Source organism: Hyperoodon ampullatus, assembly GCF_949752795.1.
Source record: "Hyperoodon ampullatus genome assembly, chromosome: 3".
NCBI lineage: Eukaryota > Metazoa > Chordata > Mammalia > Artiodactyla > Ziphiidae > Hyperoodon > Hyperoodon ampullatus.
Genome location: NC_136916.1, coordinates 116,857,854 through 116,870,139, shown reverse-complemented (window position 1 = coordinate 116,870,139; position 12,286 = coordinate 116,857,854). Strand labels below are relative to the sequence as shown.

Sequence of the window (12,286 nt, the reverse complement as noted above, 5' to 3'; positions counted from 1 at the left end):
ACTGTTTTATCATTCACTGTATTGTCAGAGTGTGCTAAACTCATAGACTTAAAAGATTTGGATTTTCCTCACAGTTGTGACCGCTGGACTAGTGATCCTCAAACGAAGATATGAATATCCTAGGGCTTTCCCAAGGATTCTAGGGGGCATGTCGGCTAGGTTAGTTTTGAGGAGATAAGTTTGTAGATCCTCAACTTTACTACAATTAATTCCGGAGAACCCTTCTACAGTCTCTTGCCTCTCCTTTTCTGTTCTTCATCTTTGTAAAAGAAAGGCATACCTGTTACTCACCTGAATCCTACATTGCCCTGGAAGGTTTGGCACCAAAAAGGGGACAGTTCATTCAAGAGGGCATGCTCCTGAGAGAGGGTGTCTCTAATGGCAAAGCAGGAAGTACTGAAAGGTGCTGTACTTTATGTCATCCTGGCAACCAACTCATGTTGAAGTTCCTGAACCAAATCTGTCTATCTTAGAATTATAATTCAGAAGTGAAGTGTTTGTCATAGAGATTTGTATTAGTATGTTTATTTAAATTGTAAAATTATGAGTCAGACATGTTCTAACAGAAAGTGAATTTGATGTGGCTGATTGATTTGTCATTAATAGCAGACATTTTATATATATTGTATCAGCCAAATTTGTGCTCTAAGATTTTGATGAAAATATATTTCAAGTATATAGATATAACATACAGTATACTGGAAATTGTATCTTTTGTAACAGCTTAAACTTATGGTTACAATTTTCATCATAGTTGTCAATTTAATACATAGTTTCTCAATATTCTTGTAGAGTACATGAGCAAAATTATTGAAGACCACTGCACTAGACTGTAAGTTCCTAGAGGGCAGGCTCTTTCATCTTCCTGGTTTTTCTTTTTAAATCCCAGTCCTTGCACAGTGTCCAATGCATAAACCTTTAGCATTCAATATATATTTTTATAGCTGATCTAACCTGCTATTTCACTGAGTTACTTGAGTTCTCTTGGCCTTTTGCTTATTTGTCAAAAGCAGTATGCTTTTTTACCTAACAGATATATAATATGAAGTTCATTTGAGATTATGTATGTGAAAGTGGTTTGGAAAGTGTAAAGAAATGTTATAAATATATGTCCTGTTAAAAAAACAAACTAGAAAAGTATTAGTAAAAGCAAGGGACATTTGAAAAAGAACAAATTAGGAGTACTCACACTTCCTGATTTCAAAACTTAGTACAAAGCAGCTCTAATCAAACAGCGAGTTACTTGCACTAAGGATACATATATCAATTAATGAAATAGAATTGAGATTCCAGAAATAAACCCACACATCTGTTGTCAACTGATTTTCAACAAGGGTGCCAAGACCATCCAGTGGAGCAAGTCCTTTCAACAGATGGTGTTGGAGTAGCTGGATAGTTGCAAGCAAAAGAATGAAGTTGGAATCTTACCTCACACTGTATACAAAAATTAACTCAAAATGGATCAAAGACCTAAATGTAAGAGCTAAAACTGTAAAATTCTTAGAAGACAATATAGGGGTAGATCTTTATGACCTTGAATTTGGCAGTGGATTCTTCTTTTCCAGCTTTATTGAGACATAACTAACAAATAAAAGGTATTCTTAGATATGACACTAAAACATGAGCAACAAAGGAAAATAAATAGATTGGACTTCATCAAAATTTAAACTTTTGTGCATCAAAGGGCACCATTAACAAAGTGAAAAGATAACCCACAGAATTGGAGAAAATAATTGCAAGTCATACTGTGATAAGGGACTTGTATCTAAAATATACAAAGAACTCACCAAATCAATAATTAGAAGGCAACCCAATTTAAAAATGGCCAAAGGATCAGAATAAACATTTTTCCAAAGAAGATATACAGATGATCAGTAAGTACATGAAAAAATGTTCGACATCATTATCAGAGAAATGGAAATCAAAATCACAGTGAGATACCACTTCACACCCGTTAGGTTGGCTAGAATAAAAAAGTCAGGTAAGGGCTTCCCTGGTGGCGCAGTAGTTGAGAATCTGCCTGCCAAAACAGGGGACACGGGTTTGAGCCCTGGTCTGGGAAGATCCCACGTGCCGCGGAGCAACTAGGCCCGTGAGCCACAACTACTGAGCCTGCGCGTCTGGAGCCCGTGCCCCCGCAACAAGAGAGGCCGCAACAGTGAAAGGCCCGCGCACCGCAATGAAGAGTAGCCCCCGCTTGCCACAACTAGAGAAAGCCCTCGCACAGAAACGAAGACCCACCCAACACAGCCAAAAATCAATCAATCAATAAATAAATTTATTTAAAAAAAAGGCAGGTAATAACAACTGTAGGCTAGGATTCAGAGTAATCTGAACCCTCATATACTGCTAGTAGGAATGTGAAATCGTGCAGCCACTGTGGAAAACAATCTGGCAGCTCATCAAACAGTAAATCATTGAATGTGACCAGAAGCTCCACTTTTAGGTATACACCCAAGGGGAATGAAAATGTATGTCTACACAAAAACTTTTACATGAATATTTATAGCAGCATTATTCAGGTGGATAAACATAATGCTGTATATCCACATAATGGTATTTAGCCGTAAAGAGGAATGAAGTACTGACATGTGCTACAGTGTGGATGTACCTTAGAAACATGGTAAGTGAAAGAAGTCAGTCACAAAGATGATGTATCCATTTATATGAAATATCTATAAGAGGTATTATATAGCTATGTAAAGCACATTATTGGTTGCTTAGGTCTGTTTGCAAGGGTGAGGGAATATTATGGTGACAGCTAAAGGGTATATAGTGTTTCTTTTTAAGTGATGAAAATGTTATAAAATTGACTGTAGTGATGATTGTACTTATCTGTGAATATACTAAAGTCTACTAAGTTGTGCAGTGGGAACTCTCACTTCTGGGAAGATCAAGTAGATATACTCTCCCTATTCCTCACACTAAGTACAACAAACACCCTGGACATTACATGTAAAACAAACATAGGAAGACTCTGAAAGGTGGAGAAAAGAAGATAGACCAACAGGACTTCAGGACCAAGGAATGACATGATGGTGATTTCTCAGGTTTTCTTTTTGCCTCATATATCTTGGACTTGGAGTTGAAGAAGCCAGCAACCTAGAAATATCAACAAGCACAGGACAAAAAAAAAAACCAACAAAAGCCTACTCTTTCTAACCAAAGGATCAGAAAAGGAGGAAGATGGCGGAAGAGTAAGACGCGGAGATCACCTTCCTCCCCACAGATACGTCAGAAATTCATCTACACGTGGAACAACTCCTACAGAACACCTACTGAACGCTAACAGAAGACCTCAAACCCCCCAAAAGGCAAGAAACTCCCCACATACCTGGGTAGGACAAAAGAACAAAGAATAAACAGAGACAAAAGGATAGGGACGGGACCTGCACCAGTGGGAGGGAGCCGTGAAGGAGGAAAGGTTTCCACACACTAGGAGCCCCTTCGCGGGCGGAGACTGCAGGTGGCGGAGGATGAAAGCTTCGGAGTAGCGGAGGAGAGCACAGCAACAGGGGTGTGGAGAGCAAAGCGGAGAGATTCCGGCACAGAGGATCGGTGCCCTCAGGCACACACCAGCCCGAGTGGCTTGTCTGCTCGGCCACCGGGGCGGGCGGGGCTGGGAGCTGAGGCTCGGGTATCGGGTTTCAGTCGGAGCGCAGGGAGAGGACTGGGGCTGGCGGCAGGAAGAGAGCCTGAAGGGGTTAGTGCACCACGGCTAGCCTGGAGGGAGTCCGGGGAAAGGGTCTGGAGCTGCCGAAGAGGCAAGAGACTTTCTTCCCTTTTGTTTCCTGGTGCGCGAGGAGAGGGCATTAAGAGAGCTGCTTAAAGAAGCACCAGAGAAAGGCGCGAGCCGCGGCTGAAGGCACGGACCCCGGAGATGGACGTGGGACGCTGGGGCTGCTGCTGCCGCCACCACAAGGCCTGTGTGCGAGCGCAGGTCACTGTCCACCCCGCCTTCCGGGGAGCCTGTGCACCCCACCACTGCCGGGGTCCCGGGACCCAGGGACGGCTTTCCCGGGAAAGCGCACGGAGCGCCTCGGGCTGGTGCAACGTCACGCTGGCCTCTGCTGCCGCAGGCCTGCCCCACACTGCGCGCCCCTCCCTCCCCTCTGCCTGAGTGAGCCAGAGCCCGCGAATCAGCGGCTCCTTTAAACCCGTCCTGTCTGAGCGAAGAACGGACGCCCTCCGGCGACCTACGCGAAGAGGCGGGGCCGGGTCCAAGGCTGAGACCCCGGCGCTGTGAGAGCAGAGAAGAGACAGGGAAATCTCTCTGTGCAGCCTCGGAGGCAGCGGATTAAAGCTCCACGGTCCACTTGATGTGCCCTGCGTCTGTGGACTGCATGAATGGACAGCGAATCATCCCAAATTGAGGAAGTGGACTTTGAGGACAAGATTTAAGACTTTCCCCCCTTTTACTCTTTTTACAACAAATTATCCCAAATTAAGGAGGTGGACTTAGAGAGCAAGATTTCAGACTTTTCCCCCTTTTCCTCTTTTTACAACGAATTATCCCAAATTGAGGAGGTGGACTTTGAGAGCAAGATTTTCGATTTTTCCCCCTGTTTTCTTTTTGTGTGAGATTTTCTCTGTATAGCTTTGCTTCCACCATATGTCCCAGGGTTCTATCTGTCCGTTTTTTTTTCAATAATTACTTTTTAATTTTAATAACACTACTATATTTTATACTTTATTCTATTCTACTTTACCTGATCTTTCTTTTTTTCCTACCTTCCCTTCCTCCCTCCCTCCCTCCGCCCCTCCTTTCCTTCTTTCTCTCTTTCTTTCCTTCCTCCCTCCCTCCCTTCTTCCTTTCACTCTTTCTTTTTCTTTCCTTCCTCCCTCCCTCCCTCCGCCCCTCCTTTCCTTTCCTTTCCTTCTTTTTTTCTTTCCTTCCTCCCTCCCTCCCACCCTTCTTCCTTTCACTCTTTCTTTTTCTTTCCTTCCTCCCTCCCTCCGTCCTGTCTTTCTTTCTTTCTTTCTTTCCTTCCTCCCTGCCTCCCTCCCTTCTTCCATTCACTCCTTTTTCTTTCATTCCTCCCTCCCTCCCTCCTTTCTTTCGTTCTTTCTTTCCATCCTTCCTCCCTCCCTCCATCCTTCCTTCCTTCCTTCCTTTCTTTCCTTCTTCCTTTCTTTCTCTCTTTCTTTCTTCTAATTCTTTCTTTCTACTTTTTCTCCCTTTTATTCTGAGCCGGGTAGATGAAAGGCTCTTGGTGCTGCAGCCAGGAGACAGTGCTGGGACTCTGAAGTGGGAGAGCCAACTTCAGGACACGGGTCCACAAGAGGCCTCCCAGCTCCATGTAATATCAAGCGGCGAAAATCTCCCAGAGATCTCCATCTCAACACCAGCATCCAGCTTCAGTCAACGACCAGCAAGCTACAGTGCTGGTCACCCTATGCCAAGCAACTAGCAAGGCAGGAACACAACCCCACCCATTAGCAGAGAGGCTGCCTAAAAACATAATAAGGCCACAGGCACCCCAAAACACACCACCAGACGTGGACCTGTCCACCAGAAAGACAAGATCGAGCCTCAAAAACCAGAACACAGGCACTAGTACCCCCCACCAGGAAGCCTACACAACCTACTGAAACAACCTTAGCCACGGGGGACAGACATCAAAAACAACGGGAACTACGAATCTGCAGCCTGCAAAAAGGAGACCCCAAACACAGTAAGATAAGCAAAATGAGAAGACAGAAAAACAGCAGGTGAAGGAGCAAGATAAAAACCTACCAGACCTAACAAATGAAGAGGTAATAGGCAGTCTACCTGAAAAAGAATTCAGAATAATGATAGTAAAGATGATCCAAGATTCTATTTCCAAGATCCAAAATCTTGGAAATAGAATAGACAAAATGCAAGAAACAGTTAACAAGGACCTAGAAAAACTAAAGATGAATCAAGCATCGATTAAAAACACAATAAATGAAATGAAAAATACTCTAGATGGGATCAATAACAGAATATCTGAGGCAGAAGAACGGATAAGTGAGGTGGAAGATAAAATAGTGGAAATAACTGATGCAGAGCAAAATAAAGAAAAAAGAATGAAAAGAACAGAGGACCGTCTCAGAGACCTCTGGGACAACATTAAACGCACCAACATTCGAATTATAGGGGTTCCAGAAGAAGAAGAGAAAAAGAAAGGGACTGAGAAAATATTTGAAGAGATTATAGTTGAAAACTTCCCTAATATGGGAAAGGAAATAGTTAATCAAGTCCAGGAGGCACAGAGAGTCCCATACAGAATAAACCCAAGGAGAAATACGCCAAGACACATATAAATCAAACTGTCAAAAATTAAACACAAAGAAATCATATTAAAAGCAGCAACCCGGGAAAAACAACAAATAACACACAAGGGAATCCCCATCAGGTTAACAGCTGATCTCTCAGCAGAAACTCTACAAGCCAGAAGGGAGTGGCAGGACATAATTAAAGTGATGAAGGAGAGAAACCTGCAACCAAGATGACTCTACCCAGCAAGGATCTCATTCAGATTTGATGGAGAAATTAAAACCTTTACAGACAAGCAAAAGCTGAGAGAGTTCAGCACCACCAAACCAGCTTTACAACAAATGCTAAAGGAACTTCTCTAGGCAAGAAACACAACAGAAGGAATATACCTACAACAACAAACCCAAAGCAATTAAGGAAATGGAAATAGGAACATACATATCAATAATTACCTTAAATGTAAATGGACTAAATGCTCCCACCAAAAGACACAGATTGACTGAATGGATACAAAAACAAGACCCATATATATGCTGTCTACAAGAGACCCACTTCAGACCTAGAGACACATACAGATTGAATGTAAGGGGATGGAAAAAGATATTCCATGCAAATGGAAATCAAAAGAAAGCTGGAGTAGCAATTGTTATATCAGACAAAATAGACTTTAAAGACTATTAGAAGAGACAAAGAAGGACACTACATAATGATAAAGGGATCGATCCAAGAAGAAGATATAACAATTGTAAATATTTATGCATCCAACATAGGAGCACCTCAATACATAAGGCAAATACTAACAGCCATAAAAGGGGAAATCGACAGTAACACACTCATAGTAGGGGACTTTAACACCCCACTTTCACCAATGGACAGATCATCCAAAATGAAAATAAATAAGGAAACACAAGCTTTAAATGATACATTAAACAAGATGGACTTAGTTGATATTTATAGGACATTCCATCCAAAAACAACCGAATACACATTTTTCTCAAGTGCTCATGGAACATTCTCCAGGATAGATCATATCTTGGGTCACAAATCAAGCCTTGGTAAATTTAAGAAAATTGAAATTGTATCAAGTATCTTTTCCGACCACAATGCTATGAGACTAGACATCAATTACAGGAAAAGATCTGTAAAAAATACAAACACATGGAGGCTAAACAATACACTACTCAATAACGAAGTGATCGCTCAAGAAATCAAAGAGGAAATAAAAAAATACCTAGAAACAAATGACAATGGAGACACGACAACCCAAAACCTATGGGATGCAGCAAAAGCAGTTCTAAGGGGGAAGTTTATAGCAGTACAATCCCACCTTAAGAAACAGGAAACATCTTGAGTAAACAACCTGACCCTGCACCTAAAGCAATTAGAGGAAGAAGAACAAAAAACCCCCAAAGTTAGCAGAAGGAAAGAAATCATAAAGATCAGATCAGAAATAAATGAAAAAGAAATGAAGGAAACGATAGCAAAGATCAACCAAACTAAAAGCTGGTTCTTTGAGAAGATAAACAAAATTGACAAACCATTAGCCAGACTCATCAAGAAAAGAAGGGAGAAGACTCAAATCAGTAGAATTAGAAATGGAAAAGGAGAAGTAACAACTGACACTGCAGAAATACAAAAGATCATGAGAGATTACTACAAGAAACTCTATGCCAATAAAATGGACAACCTGGAAGAAATGGACAAATTCTTAGAAATGCACAACCTACCAAGACTGACTCAGGAAGAAATAGAAAATATGAATAGACCAATCACAAGCACTGAAATTGAAACTGTGATTAAAAATCTTCCAACAAACAAAAGCCCAGGACCAGATGGCTTCACAGGCGAATACTATCAAACATTTAGAGAAGAGCTAACACCCATCCTTCTCAAACTCTTCCAAACAATTTCAGAGGAAGGAACACTCCCAAACTCATTCTACGAGGCCACCATCACCTTGATACCAAAACCAGGCAAGGATGTCACAAAGAAAGAAAACTGCAGGCCAATATCACTGATGAACATAGATGCAAAAATCCTCAACAAAATACTAGCAAACAGAATCCAACAGCACATTAAAAGGATCATACACCATGATCAAGTGGGGTTTATTCCAGGAATGGAAGGATTCTTCAATATACGCAAATCAATCAATGTGATACACCATATTAACAAATTGAAGAAGAGAAACCATATGATCATCTCAATAGATGCAGAGAAAGCTTTCGACAAAATTCAACACCCATTTATGATAAAAACCCTCCAGAAAGTAGGCATAGAGGGAACTTTCCTCAACATAATAAAGGCCATATATGACAAACCCACAGCCAACATTGTCCTCAATGGTGAAAAACTGAAACCATTTCCACTAAGATCAGGAACAAGACAAGGCTGCCCACTCTCACCACTCTTATTCAACCTAGTTTTGGAGGTTTTAGCCACAGCAATCAGAGAAGAAAAGGAAATAAAAGGAATCCAAATTGGAAAAGAAGAAGTAAAGCTGTCACTGTTTGCAGATGACATGATACTATACATAGAGAATCCTAAAGATGCTACCAGAAAACTACTAGAGCTAATCAATGAATTTGGTAAAGTAGCAGGTTACAAAACTAATGCACAGAAACCTCTGGCATTCCTGTACACTAACAATGAAAAATCTGAAAATGAAATCAAGAAAACACTCCCATTTACCATTGCAACAAAAAGAATAAAATATCTAGGAATAAAGCTACCTAAGGAGACAAAAGACCTGTATGCAGAAAATTATAAGACACTGATGAAAGAAATTAAAGATGATACAAATAGATGGAGAGATATACCATGCTCCTGGATTGGAAGAATCAATATTGTGAAAATGACTCTACTACCCAAAGCAATCTACAGATTCAATGCAATCCCTATCAAACTACCACTGGCATTTTTCACAGAACTAGAACAAAAAAATTTCAAAATTTGTTTGGAAAAACAAAAGACCCCGAATAGCCAAAGCAATCTTGAGAACGAAAAACAGAGCTGGAGGAATCAGGCTCCCTGACTTCAGACTATACTACAAAGCTACAGTAATCAAGACAGTGTGGTACTGGTACAAAAACAGAAAGATAGATCAATGGAACAGGATAGAAAGCCCAGAGGTAAACCCATGCACGTATGGTCAACTTATCTTTGATAAAGGAGGCAGGAATGTACAGTGGAGAAAGGACAGCGTCTTCAATAAGTGGTGCTGGGAAAACTGGACAGGGACATGTAAAAGTATGAGATTAGATCATTCCCTAACACCATACACAAAAATAAGCTCAAAATGGATTAAAGACCTAAATGTAAGGCCAGAAACTACCAAACTCTTAGAGGGAAAACATAGGCAGAACACTCTATGACATAAATCACAGCAAGATCCTTTTGGGCCCACCTCCTAGAGAAATGGAAATAAAAACAAAGATAAACAAATGGGACCTAATGAAACTTCAAAGCTTTTGCACAGCAAAGGAAACCATAGACAAGACCAAGAGACAACCCTCAGAATGGGAGAAAATATTTGCAAATGAAGCAACTGACAAAGGATTAATCTCCAAAATTTATAAACAGCTCATGCAGCTCAATAGCAAAAAAACAAACAACCCAATCCAAAAATGGGCAGAAGACTTAAATAGGCATTTCTCCAAAGAAGATATACAGACTGCCAACAAACACATGAAAGAATGCTCAACATCATTAGAGAAATGCAAATCAAAACTACAATGAGATATAATCTCACACCAGTCAGAATGGCCATCATAAAGAAATCTAGAAACAATAAATGCTGGAGAGGGTGTGGAGAAAAGGGAACACTCTTACACTGCTGGTGGGAATGTGAATTGGTACAGCCACTATGGAGAACAGTATGGAGGTTCCTTAAAAATCTAAAAATAGAACTACCATATGACCCAGCAGTCCCAGTACTAGGCATATACCCTGAGGAAACCATAATTCAAAAAGAGACATGTACCAAAATGTTCATTGCAGCTCTATTCACAATAGCCCGGAGCTGGAAACAACCTAAGTGTCCATCATCGGACGAATGGATAAAGAAGATGTGGCACATATATACAATGGAATATTACTCAGCCATAAAAAGAAACGAAACTGAGCTATTTGTAATTAGGTGGATAGACCTAGAGTCTGTCATACAGAGTGAAGTAAGTCAGAAAGAGAAAGATAAATACCGTATGCTATCACATATATATGGAATTTTTAAAAAATGTCATGAAGAACCTAGGGGTAAAACGGGAATAAAGACACTACTTGAGAATGGACTTGAGGATATGGGGAGGGGGAAGGGTAAGCTGTGACAAAGCGAAAGAGAGGCATGGACATACATACACTACCAAACGTAAGGTAGATAGATAGTGGGAAGCAGCCGCAGAGCACAGGGAGATCAACTCAGTGCTTTGTGACCGCCTGGAGGGGTTGGATGGGGAGGGTGGGAGGGAGGGAGATGCATGAGGGAAGGGATGTGGGAACAGACGTATATGTATGACTGATTCACTTTGTTATAAAGCAGAAACTAATTAAAAAAAAAAAACCCAAAAAGGAGTAACCTGGAAAGACAGAGAACATTTAAACAGTAACTGCTCTACACCAACCAAACACAACAGAAAATACTGTGACCCTCATCCCCACCCCTGACAACAAAAGTGGGTTAGGAAGCCTAGACTTCTACCCTTACAAGACTATAATGAGGGGAATTCCCTGGTGGCACAGCGGTTAAGAATCCACCTGCCAGTGCAGGGGACATGGGTTCGAGCCCTGGTTTGGGAAGATCCCACATGTCGCGGAGCAACTAAGCCTGTTCACCACAACTGCTGAGCCTGCAGTCTAGAGCCTGCAAGCCACAGCTACTGAGCCCACATGCCACAACTACTGAAGCCCACGTGTAGAGCCCATGCTTCGCAACAAGAGAAGCCACTGCAATGAGATGCCCGCTCACCGCAACTAGAGAAAGCCCACGTGCAGCAGTGAAGACCCAATGCAGCCCAAAATCAATCAATCAGTCAATAAATAAATGACTATAATGAGGCATCCCGAACATCACCCTGGAGTAAGATAGTATCAGAGAAGACCAAATAGAAAGCTAAGAGTTTCATCTCTGCCAACTGATAACAAGTCCCCCATCCATGTCTAACACCAGTGTCAGTGGAGACTACATGAGGAACCTGAAATTTCGGCCCCACCCAGGCATAATGAGGTGCCCCTCCCCCTCTACACTGGAGTCAGAGGAGGTCTAGTGGAGAATTAGGCCTTTCACCATCACCCAGTGATAATGAGACCACCTCCACTGCTGTGTCAGTGGATACCACAAAGGAAGTCAGAACTCCTACCTCCACCTGGCCATAATGAGGCTGAAAGCCCCCACTTCTCCGGAGCTGTGTCGCAAAACAGCCAACTAAAACAGAAGGTTTAAATAAGATTCATGGTCTCATAATATGAAAATGTCCAGGCTTCAACCAAAAATTATACCAAAAACCAGGAAGGTCTCAAACTGAATGAAAAGAAGGCAATAGATGCCAACACCAAGATGACAAAGATTTTAAAGTGACTATATTAGAAATGCTTCAACAAGCAATTAGGAACACAGTTGAAACAAATGAAGAATAGAAAGTCTATGCAAAGAAATACAAAACACAAAGAAGAACTAAATGGAAATTTTAGAATTGAAAATACAATAACTGAAATAAAAAACTCAGTAGATTGGCCCAGCAACAGAGTCAGGTGGAGATAAGGGTACAGAAAGAATTAGTAAATTGGAGCATAGAACAGTAAAAGTTAACCTGAACAGCAGAGAGAGAATAGACATAAAGACGATGAACAGAGCAATGAACAGACCTGTGGGGGGACTATGACAAAAAATCTAACACTCCTGTTATTGTGAGTCCCAGAAGGAGCGGAGAAAGAGGTTGGGTCTGAAAACTACTTTGAGAGATAATGTTGAAAACTTCCCAAATTTGGCAAGAGAAATAAAGCTAATAAAGCTACAGATTGAAGAACCTGGTGAAAACCAAACAGGATATA

General features: G+C 41.3%; 1 protein-coding gene across 3 annotated transcripts in view; it reads left to right on the top strand.

Annotated features, from left to right (window-relative positions):
* The window catches only part of RALGAPA1 (Ral GTPase activating protein catalytic subunit alpha 1), a gene marked incomplete at its 3' end in the record, with an annotated part of 235,275 nt that overhangs the window by 177,331 nt on the left and 45,658 nt on the right, over nt 1-12,286 (top strand). The gene's annotated exons all lie outside the window — the stretch shown is intronic.